Source organism: Neofelis nebulosa, chromosome 4 (assembly GCF_028018385.1).
Source record: "Neofelis nebulosa isolate mNeoNeb1 chromosome 4, mNeoNeb1.pri, whole genome shotgun sequence".
Lineage (NCBI taxonomy): Eukaryota > Metazoa > Chordata > Mammalia > Carnivora > Felidae > Neofelis > Neofelis nebulosa.
In genome coordinates, this window is record NC_080785.1 from 111,013,578 (window position 1) to 111,026,639 (window position 13,062).

At 53.4% G+C, this 13,062-nt stretch overlaps 1 protein-coding gene across 2 annotated transcripts in view; it reads left to right on the forward strand.

Annotated features, from left to right (window-relative positions):
• CHCHD6 (coiled-coil-helix-coiled-coil-helix domain containing 6) overlaps positions 1-13,062 on the forward strand; it is a 251,132-nt gene that overhangs the window by 189,682 nt on the left and 48,388 nt on the right. The window lies entirely within an intron of this gene.

Here is a 13,062-nt window from a genome sequence, read left to right on the forward strand (position 1 = left end):
GATTTTCCGTAACTGTACTTCTGTGCAGTGTCTGGTGAGGGCAGATGATGTTGTGTTGGGTCTGGTGGCTACATGTTAAGATGATCAGGCTGCTTTGGGATAGGTTAAATTACCATATTGGAAAGATGCTAAGAAATAGATCGTCAGTCCTGAGAGTTCTCCTCATTCCCACCTCCGTCAACATTTTTATTAGTGATTTAAAGACATAGAACGCCCACTCGTCAGATTTGCAAATTACCCAAAGCTTGATGAATAGTGAATGTGTTGAATGACGGTCAAAAACATTTGCTATTTGGGGCTGCCCAAAATCTACTTTTCCTTCCTTTTGGTGGTAGTGGCTGGATTTCCATTCGGATGCCTTCCTTTCCTGTCGATATAGCCTGTGCGTTTACTGAATGAGGTGAGCCCAGTGTCAAGTCTAATGTATCCCCTGATTGGCTTAAGTTGATCTTCACATCTCACTGCCCTGGCCTTCGTGGTTCATTTAGATCCACGTGGTTCATTCAGATCAGAGTGACTCAGTGTAGGCCCAAAAGACAGAAGGAAACTTTGGGGTCCTTGGAGAAAGAGGATTCTGTGGGCTTGAGAGAGCACGGCATCTTTTCTTGCTCCTTCCCTTCCCTTTCCCTGTTAGTGGGAGTGCCCTTGTGTCACATACTAATTGTTCTATTTTCCTGCTCTATGTCAACAAGGGAGAGTGGGGCCCCTAGAAGCTGCTGGCAGCCACCTTGCAACCATGAGGAGAACCGGGCTTAGGAGGAAGGCAACGTAGAAAAGGCAGAATGGAGAGGTGAAAGCAACCAAGTTTTTGGTGACCTTGTTCAGCCTGATTTTTACCTAAAACAGCACTGGACTGCAGTTAACATGAGCCAGCAGTTCCCATTAGTGCCCAGACCAGTTTGAGTCTAATTTTCCACTATCTGCAACCAACAGTGTCCTGACCAACACGGTGATAAATCGGTCTCTGAAGATCTCACCAAATCGCATTCACTAAAGTGGCTGTTTGGTAAATTTTTACATTGAAATTTGGCCAGAACAAATGGTGGGCTTTTTTTTTTACTTGGCTCCACAAAACTTACTGCACAAGTGCTTTGTAGCAACATGTGTGGAAAAGACCTGGGAGTTTTTGTTGACATTAAGCTCAGTGTGACGTGCATTTCGAACGATCCGATTCTAATTCTCTAGCCTTTTTTGCTCAGCACCTCTGTAACCTTGGCACGTGAGATACTGTTTGTAGGTTCTCCAGCGCAGCACTTGGCTCAGAGTAGGTGCTGATATAGCTTAGCAGTGGCAGAGTGGTCGTGATGTATGCATACTTTCAGCCTCAAGAAAGAAAAAGCCAGACTCTAACTGGCTCAACCCATCAGGAAACAAGAGACCCAGAGTGGTGCGGCGTCTATGAGGGGCTTCGTCCACAGACTCTGCCCATTTTGCCCCGGCTCCCTTGGGTCTGCCCCCCTCTGGCCACCCAGAGCAAGAGATCCAGCCTCACCGCAAGTTTCACTCATTCTGGCAGGACCAGCCTAGGTCACTCCCCAGCCCTGTGGCTAGGCCACTGGCATGCACTGGTTGGCCCCACCTCGGTCACACCCTGCCACCCCCAGATCTGAAGTTGTGGTCTGCTTCCCTGAAACCGTATGCATTCCTCAAGGGAAACTGAGAGCTTGGGAGAGGGAGAAAAGGAATGAATGCCAAAGAGGCCACCAACAAGAATTGACTCGCATGGAATCCTCCCGAAAGCACCTGTAGTTTAAGACTGTGTTCCTGCAGGTGTAATCTGTCTGAGAGAAGAGGCAGCTGTCTTCCTGGTCAGACTCACCTTGGACTCAAGTTCCATTCTGCAACATCTATCAGCCAAAGCCCACAAAGAGCGGGCCACAGGTTGGGGGAGTGTGTGAAACATGCCATGTGAGGAAGGATTGGGTGCTGCTAAGAGAAGGCTCTGCGGCACCATAACCAGGGGGTCAGTTCCTTCTGTAAGACCACCAGAGTGAAGCCGTCCCGGTGGGCACTGACATTTACCGAGTGTGTATTGCATCTCCTGGCATTGTGCCAGGTTCTCCTGCACTGTCTCCCTTCACCCTTATGGCATTCGTTTGAGGGAGGCACCCGCCTACCAAGTAGTTACTGTCTTCACTGGGGAGCCGAGGAAACCAAGGTAGAGGGGTTAAGTAACGTGGCTAAAGGCACGGAAAGAGTTCTGTGGCAAGGCCAGGGTCGAATCTCGTGTTTTCAGCTCAGGTTTCCCTGACCTTAGAACAGGGATTGCCAACCTCAGCTGCACCTGAGAATCCCTTGGGAGAGCTTTAAAATGCTGATGCACAGGCATCATCGGACTCCCTGGGGGTGGGCCCAGGCCTTATGCTTATAAAGTTGCTGTGGTGATTCTGACGTGCTGCCAGGGTTGAAGACTCCGGGCCTAGAGTGAAAACACGAAGCCAGGGGCCCCGGTGTAGCTGCCTTCAGAAGCCCAGTGAGAGAGAATTCAGGTATACCGAGCTGTAGGTATAAAGCCACAGAGACGTAGAAGGACCGTGCTGAACTAAGGAGGGCAGGACCCAACCAAGGGCATTCAAGTTTTTAAAACAATTAACAGAATGCTATTGAAACAAAGCCCACCGGAGGCCCACCTCCTGCACACCTGTGCCTTTCAAACGTCACATGCACACAGATCACCTGGGAGCTCGCTAAAGAGCAGGTGTGGGGCAGGGCCTGAGGTATTCTGTGTTTCTAATAAGCTCCCAGGCGATGCTGTGGCTGCGGCTGCGGCTGGTTCACGAGCCATCCTTTGATTAGCAAGGCTTATCCTGCCCCGTTGCCTCAGACAGACCAGGTGGAGGTGAAGCTGAGAGCCAGGGGTCCAGACTTACCTGGAGGGGCGGGGGGACTTCTCTCTTGTGGAAGTCCTCAGAGAGGGACTGAGACCCGCTCTCAGGAGTGTGGCCAGCCTCCATCACGGAGGGCTGAGAGTCTCCTAATGCTGAGAATTGCCGAGTGCGGTGTCCCCACTGGGAACCCTGCATCTGTCGTTCCGCTGGGCTGGAACTTTAAGGATCAGCACAGAGAGCAGAAACATCTGGCTAAAGCCGCTGTGGCCCGAGCACACGGCCCCCGAAGGCCTGATGTGCTAGGTCCTGAGCAGGCCAGCAGGATTCCCAGCCTCAGCGGCGTCCCGGCCGTGGGGCTGTGTTCTGGAGTTTGACTCTACTGCTCTCCCTTGCAATGACCGTTCACAGCCTCCAGAGCCTGTAGCTTCCCTCAGGGTCGGCTCACCAGGAAGTCACACAAACGGAGCTACGATTCACGTCTCTTCGTTTGTTTTTTATTCCGTTTATTTCCCCTTGTGCTCTGCATTTCGTTTTCCAACTGTTTACACCTTCATTTAGCCGGCTACGTTGCTGCATGTGTAGGGACCAACTGACCAGTGGCACCACGGCCCGGCTGGACAGCCCTGCCTCCTTCCACAGGCTGCCAGTGGAGCGATTACGGCGGTAGATGACCTTGTCAGTCCCACTTACGGCAAGCACGCTGCCGAAATCCCTCCTTGTCTACCCTCACGTGGCTTCTGTCCATCTAGGTTAAATGCCATTCTGTATTTAGCCGCCATTTAAAGCTCTCAGCTTCCCTTTCTCCTTCAACGTCTACTGCCTGGCCTCGGTCTGGCTCCAGGGTTTCCCGCACGGGCCCTGGGTCTGGGTAGACACTTAACCTTCCGCAGACCGCAGGTATGTTAAAAACATCTTTTCCACCTGCTACTTTAAACGGAGCTTTGATCTTTTTGCCTTCAATGGTTTATCATACTTCTGTCAGGCAGGTTTTCTTGAATAATCCCACTCCTCTGAATTCACCGTTTCCTGGTCCCTTCCTTTACCCTCTAACGCGGAGTCTTCCCTGCAGACTCTCAAGCAGGAGCCCACCCTGCACCTCTGGCTGGCCCTTTCTGTTGCACATCACTCGGCTTGTGTGTGAGGACTGTGGGTACAGTCGGCCCTGCACAGTCATGACAGACTCCTGTGGGGCGGTGGCCCTGGATGTGACAGGGTGTTGCTTCAGGACTGTTGCTGCAGTGGTGATGAGAACAGATCCCAGGAGGCCAGGCCCAGGACTGGAGGACTGCCAGGTAGAGAGTCACTGGCCACCCCAGGCCAGAGGGGATGAGGGCAGCGCTGAGGGAACCATAGGCCGTGGCACCTTGTGTGTGTGTCCCGTGGGGACGCTGGTTTTGTTCTTTCCAGCCTGGGTCACCTGGTAGATTACCAGGGACTCCAAAGGGGTGCATCTTCCCACCCAGACGCATCTTGGCTCCACCTAATGAAAATCAGCACTTGGAGAAGAGGACCTATAAATACAGAAAACTGATAGGTGCCAGAGGAAAGGGACATTAAGAAGTACAAACTTCCAGTTATAAGTCATGAGGACATAAAGTACAGCATATAGAATATAGTCAGTGATATTGTAACAACTTTGTATGGTGACAGATGGTAAGTAGCATTATCATGGTGAGCATCTCATAATCTATATAAATGTCAAGTCACTATGTTGTATACCTGAAACCAATATAATATTGCAGCTCTATACTTGAAAAACAATTTTTTAAAAATAGAGAGAAGTTCTTAGGTCAAGATCAGCATTCATCCAGAGGTCCGGTGGCTAATGTTTAGTATTCAGTGTAAATCAAAATTCTAAAAAACTTGTGTAGTTATTGCCAATTAACACAGCTTTACGTTTATCTAGTGCTTTATCGTGTGTGTGTGCGTGTGTGTGTACATATATGTCTGTAGGTGCCCAAGTCTCTGTTTCTTCACCCCTTGTAAGCAGAGGGTCGTAAATCTCACCCCCAGTCACACACACAGCAGTGCACACACACATACCCCTAAAATGCTAGGGGGCTTAGCTAAACACACAGAGGAGAAGAGGCACGGTCCCAAAAACCCAGCTCCGAGCCTTCGACTCTTCATTATGGCAGAGCAGAAAGTGACAGGGATCTTTTCTCTCTGACTTTTCACAAATGCAAATACTTCCGGGAGGGTCTCACCTACAGCCACTGTCACAACACTCTAATTAGTGGGTCACACCTTTGCAAGGTTCGGAAAGCAGCCAGCCACGTGTGTTAGGCAAGAGTTCATGGAAGTGTCCAGGGAATGAGGGGGTGCCTGGAGGGGCAGGATGGAGGCGCCTTGGTGGAGGAGGGGAAGGGCGCAAGTGGGGAGCGACGTGACAGGGTGTTGTTTCAGGACTGTTGCTGCAGCGGTGATGAGAGCAGATCACAGGAGGCTAGGCCCAGGACTAGAGGCCTGCCAGGTAGAGAGTCATTGGCCCCCTCAGGCCAGAGGAGATCGGGAAGACAGAGTTTGGAGACGTGCAAGGTCCAGAGCAAGCTGACTAATAAGACCTCTGTGCATTCTTGAAGTATGGATCAATGAAGTCAAAAAGCTGACCCCAGGCTTACATGGTTCCCAGTCCCAAGTTGGGGCAATAGGCATGTTAGCAGAGGATTGCAGGGCACCGTGGGAAATGCCGCCACAAAGCGTGGTACAGAGCACCGAGAAGGGAAACGTGAGTTTTGGCTGGGAGGTGGGAGAGGAATGACATGGTCCAGCAGAGGGGACACTGTTGGGTGTCACAACATGAACCAGAATATCTCAGGTGGGCAGGGAACAACTGGCAGGAGAAGTGATACAAAGAACACGACAGAGGCTTGGAAGATGACGAGTCCTTGCAGGGAAAGGGCAGAGCCCCCCAGGGGCAGCGCCAAGGTCAGTCATTAGGGAGGGCAGTCTCAAAGGGAGAGTCGGAGGCCACTCTGAGGACAGTGGGGGACATGAAGAGGTTTAAGCTGAAAGGCGTATTCAAGGATGGCTCCCACAGCGGCGTGGAGGGTAAGCTGAGAGGGGAGAAAGGAGTAGCAGGGGGACCAGTGTGGTGTACAAGTGCAGCGCGTCCCCCTAAGATAATAATGGACACACAGGAGCAGGGACAATACGGAGAACAGAAGGGCCTCGAGAGGTACGAGGAGGCAGAGGTATCCACATCTGGTTGCCGGCTCCATCCAGGGACCCCAGGAGGAAGGAAGAGGTGAACCTTGGTCCTCCTGCAGGCTCTGGGCAGGTGGTGGTGGTGGTCAGTGCAGGAAATGTGGGGGGTGGACGTAATGAGGGAATGCGACAGGAGATGTGAAGAGGAGGGGAGCTCAGGAAGCAGACTGACAGAAGGACAGAGGAAACGAGACTGGAGTCGTATCGTTGATGGAACCCGGGGCCGAGGAGAATTCCAGTACTCAGCTGGAACTAACTGAAGGGGGTCTGCAGCAAAGCTACGGGACTCATCGCTTAGACTCCAGCTACCGTCCTGAGCCCCTGGCTCATACCCTCACAGCCTGCTCGACCCCTCTGCGGGTTGTCTCCTGAAGGTTCCCGGCTCTGCAGGGCCGACACGGAAGGGCAAGGCTGACTCTCCAGCCCTGGTGTGGGGTCGCATTTGTCACATCCTCAGGAAATGATCCCTGGCTCACTTGGGGCCCTGCAGGGGCCTCCAGGTGGCCTGGCTGCTTCCATTCTCTCTTCCCGGTAGCCTCTTTGTAACACTGCAGCCAGTGATCCTTCCAGAGTGGAAATCAGATCATATCATCCCCTGATCAAACCTCTAGTGGCTTCCTGAAAGCCCTCCTGTCTTTTCCCTGCATCTGTTCTCATCTTGAACGTCTTCCAGCCATGCTCCCCTCGTTTTCCCGAGAACCCATCAAGTGTAGCTCCACCTTAGGACCTCCCCGAATCCTATTTCCCTCATCACATCTACCCCAAGTCACCCCGGCAGAGAGGCCTGGACCAACCTATTTAAAATAGCCCCCACCCCAGCTTGATGCTCCTTATTCCCTTAACCTGCCCTGTCTCTTTATGGCACTTCTGAGTAGAATTGTTTTCTCGTTTTTCCTGTTTCTGGATTGTTAGCTCTGTGAAGGCAAGGCTCTCATGTCTTGTTTACTGCTGTGCCCTCTGATTGCACAGCAAGGCCTGGTGAATAGTAGGCACACAGTAAATATTGGTGGAATGAATGGAAGAAGCAGACGAGCCCTGACATGCTGGGTGACCTTGAACCCATTGTTCACTGCACCCTCAGAGCACCCCTGAAATATGGGTCTGCATTCTCCCCATGGGACCAAGAAGTAATAGGCACAGGGAGAGGGAACTATCTTCCCATGCCACTATGGACCCTGGAACCCAGGAGCCTGGCGGGATGGTGGACTCTGCTCTGGGGGCAAAGGCTCATGGGCATAGACAGGCACGTTTGGTACTGGGGGAGATGTTCCTGTTGGTGCCTAGCAGTAGCTTTACTGGTCTCTGAAGTTGAGACACAGTCCTCTGCCCATAGCAGGAATTCAAAGTAAGGAATTCAGTACGGAATTCGAGAAAAGGTTGGGATAGCTGTTATGGAGAATTGTAAGTTGTGTGGAAGGCTCAGCTGAGGTTGGAGCCCTAGGTTTGTGGCTCTTCTGGGGGATGGAGGGAGGATCCCAGGTCCGCCCATCCTGGGGTATGGAGGGAACATCCCAGGTAGGGCTCTCCTGGGATATGGGGTGGGGGGGATCCCAGGTGGGGCTGTCCTAGAAATGGAAGGAGCATCCCAGGTAAGGCCATCCTGGGGGGCGCGCGTTGCAGGAGTATCCCAGTCAGGGCCGTCCTGGGGGCGGTGGGAGGCCTTGGGTGTGGCCTGACCAAAGATGGCTATGACAGTCAGATGGCCTAGGAGTGAGGGGACCATGGGAGGAAGGAGCTCCAGCATTGAAGGATCCCAGATGGACATTGCTGAGTGCGGCAGTGGAGGGAAAGAGCGTTGTCTGTGCACCACCATCCAGGGTAAGTGCCAGAGCAAGTCTGGAAAGAGGGGTCCTTTCTCCATGTGACGGCAGAGTCAGAGCTGGTAGGTACCCAGGAGCAGGGAAAGAGACAAAGATGTAGTCGTGTGACTTCATAAATAGCCAAGAACCAGCTGTTTAGCCATTTAACAAAACTGTATTTCCATTCCTTTACCAACTGTGTTGCTGATCACATGTCCTGAGATTCAGAAATTTTTGTGTTGACTCTTTGGACTCTTCACAGAAGATTCACATGCATTTCTTCTTTGTGTGTTTTTTTTTTTTTTTTTTTTTCAAGTCAGAGATTTCTTCACATCCTGAATACATTAAGTTTTTTCACTCCTCTTAAAATTTAGCATTCCTGAGAGCTTTGAGAAGCTTGGTAATTAGGCCGGTGATTTCCACGTCTCCCTGGATGACCGGCCCTCAGCCACGTTGACAGCGCCTTGGCATGGGGTTCTCCTGTCCTCACTCTGTTCCGCTCCGATTCTGGGATATTTTTTAAGCCTTCACGTCTGAGCCCTTCCACAGTCTGCACTAATTTTGCTGGCGATCTTCCCCTGCTCTGGACAGCCAGGATCCTAAGCTTCACGTTTTTCTACATGTAACCACACATTGGCTTTGAATCCTGTCTGCGTGGCCTTTGGTTTGTTAAATTTCTTCTGGGGGGTCAGCTAGGCACAGAGGGAAGGACATGGTATGAAGTGGGAGGCTGATAGACCCGTTTTCGGGTGCTGTCTCTTTCCCTTGAACTTCCGGCCCCCACTGTGGGATCCTTGGCTTTTCTGAGCCTTGTGTCTTCATGTGGCAGAAGGGTGCACATTCCTGCCTTGAAGCACTGCTCTAGGCAAGAAGGGGCCAGCCTATTTGGAAGTCCTGGCTACAGCGCCTGGCCTGAGTAATGCCGGTGAACCTTGTGGGCGACGTGTCCCCATTTGATTGTATGGTGCTCTCCTCGGCGCCCGCAGGGTACCTGGCACAGAGCCCCAGTTCAGCAAACTTTCTCGATTGACTCAACAAATGACCACATCCCGCTTGTGTTTTCACATGTTTTCTAGTGGTACCGACCTCTACTTCTTTTTATGCACCCAATTTTTATTGAGGGCTTACTATGTACCAGGCATTGTTAGAGACCCTGGGGTAGATCAGCGAGCAGAACAGGTGAAAACCCCTCCCTTCATGGGCTTCACATCCTCAGGTACACTTCCTCACTCTTTCACTATTTCCAGATCTCTCTTCCAGCTGTCTTTGTTGGTTAATACACGTTTGGGTGTTAAGTTCTCAAAATATTTATTGAGCGTTTACTCTGTGCCAGGCACTGTTCTAAGCATTTTATATGCATTATCTCATTGGCATCTCTACCAGTTCCCACACAACCATATGAAGGAGGCCCTGTTGCTGTTCTCATGTTACAAAGGAGAGGCTGAGGGGGCAGACCAGAGGGCTGGATGCTGGCCCGTGCTGTACTGCTGTAGGGGCTGGGTTCTGACTCCAGGGCCCATACCCATCCTTGCTGCCCCAGCTGCCTCCCTTGTTCCTGGGATGGTCCTTGGACCTTTATTCAGTCTTTCCTGTCTGACAGAAATGCCTCATAGACGCTCTCCCGTGACACACTGCAGAGGCCCACGCACATGGTAGGTGACTTACGAATGCTTGTTCCTTGGGTGCATGTCTGCGTGGCCCCGAGGGGGGTTTCAAGCCCAAGAGCCACTCCCCTGCTGATCATCACATTGACCTCTGTTGTCTTCTGTTCCAGGACAGCTACTCCTCGCTCCTCTGCCAGGCTAGTGGGTTAGCGCAAGCCCCCCCACCCCGGTCCCAACCCTGCCCTGCTCTGGTCCCTCATGGCTCCGCAGCGAGGGCAGCAGGACTGCCTCTCTGGCCCACAACATGTTTCCTTGTCGTCCCCTTCTGAGCCCTCTTGCTGTGCCTCCTCTCACCATCACGCTCTCTTTTGATCTCGCAACCCAGGCCCTTGGAGAAATCAGACAGTATGAAATATGAAAACTGCCTGGGAAGTAATTGAAGAAACACTGTGACTTTTGAAACCCATAGAGATAACACTCACACCTTCTTACTCACGTTATTTAATTTTTAATGGCAGATTTAATTAATGGAGATCAGGTCTTCTGGTTTCAGATGTGCGTATGGAGCAGCTGGAGGAGGAGGGGGAGGGGCAGCTGTGTATAGGGTAGAGGAAAAGATTCCAAAATTTGGGAATCTGAAGATCTAACAGGGAGGAAAAACCATCCAGAAATAATGACTCACGATCCCTGGGTCCTCAGAGACGTGCGGGGATTCAGTGCAGTGCACTTGCAGTGCTCTCCCCGCGAGTTACCAGTGGGCGACAGCACTCCTCTCAGGACAGCGCTGTGGCCTCCCCAGGCCCCCGTGGGATCGCGCGGCAGGCAATTCCAGGCTCCCTGCTGGCACTGCACTCCATCGTCCACACAGCTGCCAGAATGTTCTCTCTGAAACACACATCTCCCCTGCCACTCCCCCGCGTAAAAGTAAAACCCGTGGGCTGAGGTCTAGGCTCCCAGCCAGCAGTGGAGACCGCCCCCCCCCACCCCAACGCCGCCGCCCGGGTCCCCAGGTCCCGGGCTGTCTTTGTCTCTAGCCCCTTCCCTTGCTCCTGGTCTAGTTGGAGCATCTACTGTGTGGCGCCCCTCACTCTCCCTTGTTTACAGGACCGTCCCCCCTCCCCCATCATTGGCTCATTTCTGCTCACCGTGTGAGACTCAGTTTAGTAAAAGCGGATGACCCGAGAGTTTCACTTCTGGAATGCACTCTTCGGATGTGCACGCGCAGAGGTGAAGATGCCGCGATAGCGGGACCTGCTGTGGAGTACCGTTCAGCGGGTAAAGTGGCGAAGCCTTTGGGAAGGGAAGAAATGAACGGTGCTGTGGGCATGCACGGGCAACCAGCTCACGGACCCTGTGCACGAGGGGGAGCACCGGGGCCGGGCTGGCCACACGGCTTGCTGGTCATGACATTCCTACCCTCTGCCCGTTGTGCTTTTGCCTTTTTAAACTATGTGTATAATTTTTTTCAAAAATGCTATTTTATAAAAAAGAGGTTTTTTTAGGCCTTGGTTCAGGTGCCAGCTCCCAAGAAGCCAGTCGGATGGCCTCCGTCAGACTGTCCTTCCTGGTACCCCCACAGCACTGGGGACAGTTGGCCGAGTGGCCCGTTGTAATCGTGACGTGTCTGGGAGCCCCAGGAGGCTGGGGGGCAGGCGTGCCTGTCTTGGAATCCTCTGGCACTTAGCGGATGCTCGGTGTGAACACGCGTGGCCCCGGTCCTTAGAGAAACCCCTCAACGGTGGTAGGGTCCAGGGGTCTGCAGGGTGCACCCCAGCAGCCTCAGGAAGGCCTGGTGGACACAAGAGGCAGGTGCAGCCTTCCCAAGGTGTGGACCAGGACCTGCGTGTGTCAGGTGAGCCGCACAGGGGACGCCCTGTGCTGCGTGGTCCCGGGGTCTGCTCAGGCAGACGACATGGCAGAGATGGCGGGGAGGGCGGGTGCGACAGGAAGGGGAATTCCTCTGAGTCACTCTGAGAGACAATAGAGGAAGCTGCAGCGGGGTAATCACAACCACTTCTTGGCCTGTGGGCACTTCCTGTGACAAATCTCCCTGACCACACGTTCAGTCCGCACTCGTAGGCAACTCAGCGACTTACTGAACTCACCCTGACCGGGCCATGTGCGTGGAGATGTGGGAGCAGCAGAGAGCCACTAGGGTCCTGTCAGCCCATCTGGGCAGTGGGAACTCCCTTGGGAAGGGCCGCTGGCAGCCCCCGGGCCTAGGAGACAGTGGCCTGACACATCCCTAAGGAGGAGAAGGCCTGAGCCCGGAGACCGTCTTGTGGCAAAGAGAACCAATCAGAGTGAATGGAGAGCTTACTAAGGCCCACGCTGGCCTCAGAAAGTTCAATGGTGCTATGACAGTGGCTGCAATGGACAGGGTGGGCACTGTGAGCCCGGCACCCCTCAGGACCATCTGAGCCACCCTGTGACGGAGTGGGAGCCTTGTCTTACCACTAGGAAGTGAGTGACTCACCCAAAGAACACAGCATGTGCCAAAGTGACGATTACAATGTGGGCCTACGGACCATGTGGTTTCCTGTGAGGGCCCGTGAATGGAAGGTTCAGACTGAATATAAATGATCCCCATCAAGGACGTCACAGAAGAGCATCTGCGTGGAGCGGGAGGAGAGGCCCTGAGATGATTCACGTTTGTGGCCTTTCTCCCACACCCAGGACAGTCCATGGTGGTCGAACGTCAGACCCATTGAGGCAAAATCATAATCTCTTGGCTGGAACATCAGGGCTCCAGAGAGAAAACATCGGACAGCTTGGAGTCAGCACAGACCTGCAGGCCGGGAGGCCGGGCAGGAGAACCCCTATGTGTTCCATGCCTGTCGTGCTGGGAGGGTTCCCATTTCTCATCTGCTGTGCCTTAGGGCCACTGGAGAGAGGCGTGGGCACCTCCTTAGTTCAGAGCTGAGGACCTGCCCAGGCTCACTTAGCAGCTGGGGGGGTGAAAGGCCCAGCCCTGGGCTCGCCCCAGCACAGCCCAAGGCAGAATTCGGGAACTTGGATTCCTCCTGAGTGGGCCCCAGGCATTCCCTCAGGCACACACCCCTCCGCGGCCCCTCCCCCTTGGCTCTTCCCAGGGGCAGGTACCAGAATGGGAGTGAGGGCCAGGTTCCCACCCAAACTCTGCCTTCAGTACCCTGCAGGTTCCTAGGAGAGGTGCTTTCCACCCCTGCCTCGGTTACTTTCTCTATAGATGGCTGACGGTGTGCCTTGGGGGTAGGGTGCATCCCCTGCATGGCTCTGATCTGAGCACCTGTCATCTCTTCAATTTTGTCGAAGGAGCAACTCGTTCCTTTTGGGCCAGGCTATATCTGTGTATGGTGGAGTGGGGAGAGCCAGGCTTGGAGTCTGACACACACACAGGGCATGGCTCTGTGACTTACGTCCGGGTCCCTTTCCCTGCCACTCGAGCGTCTTGTAAGGACTGTGCCTGTTGGAGGCACCCCGAGCCGGAAGCTTCCCTTTACCCACCTGTAGAATGGGAATAACCAGCCCTCGCACACGGGTTCTGTGAAAGGTCTGGCCCAGGCCTGCACAGGGTAGGCGGGCGTCCCATGGCATCCGTGCCGTCTCCTCACCCTCACGGCGAAAGTCTGACTGCCCGCCCGT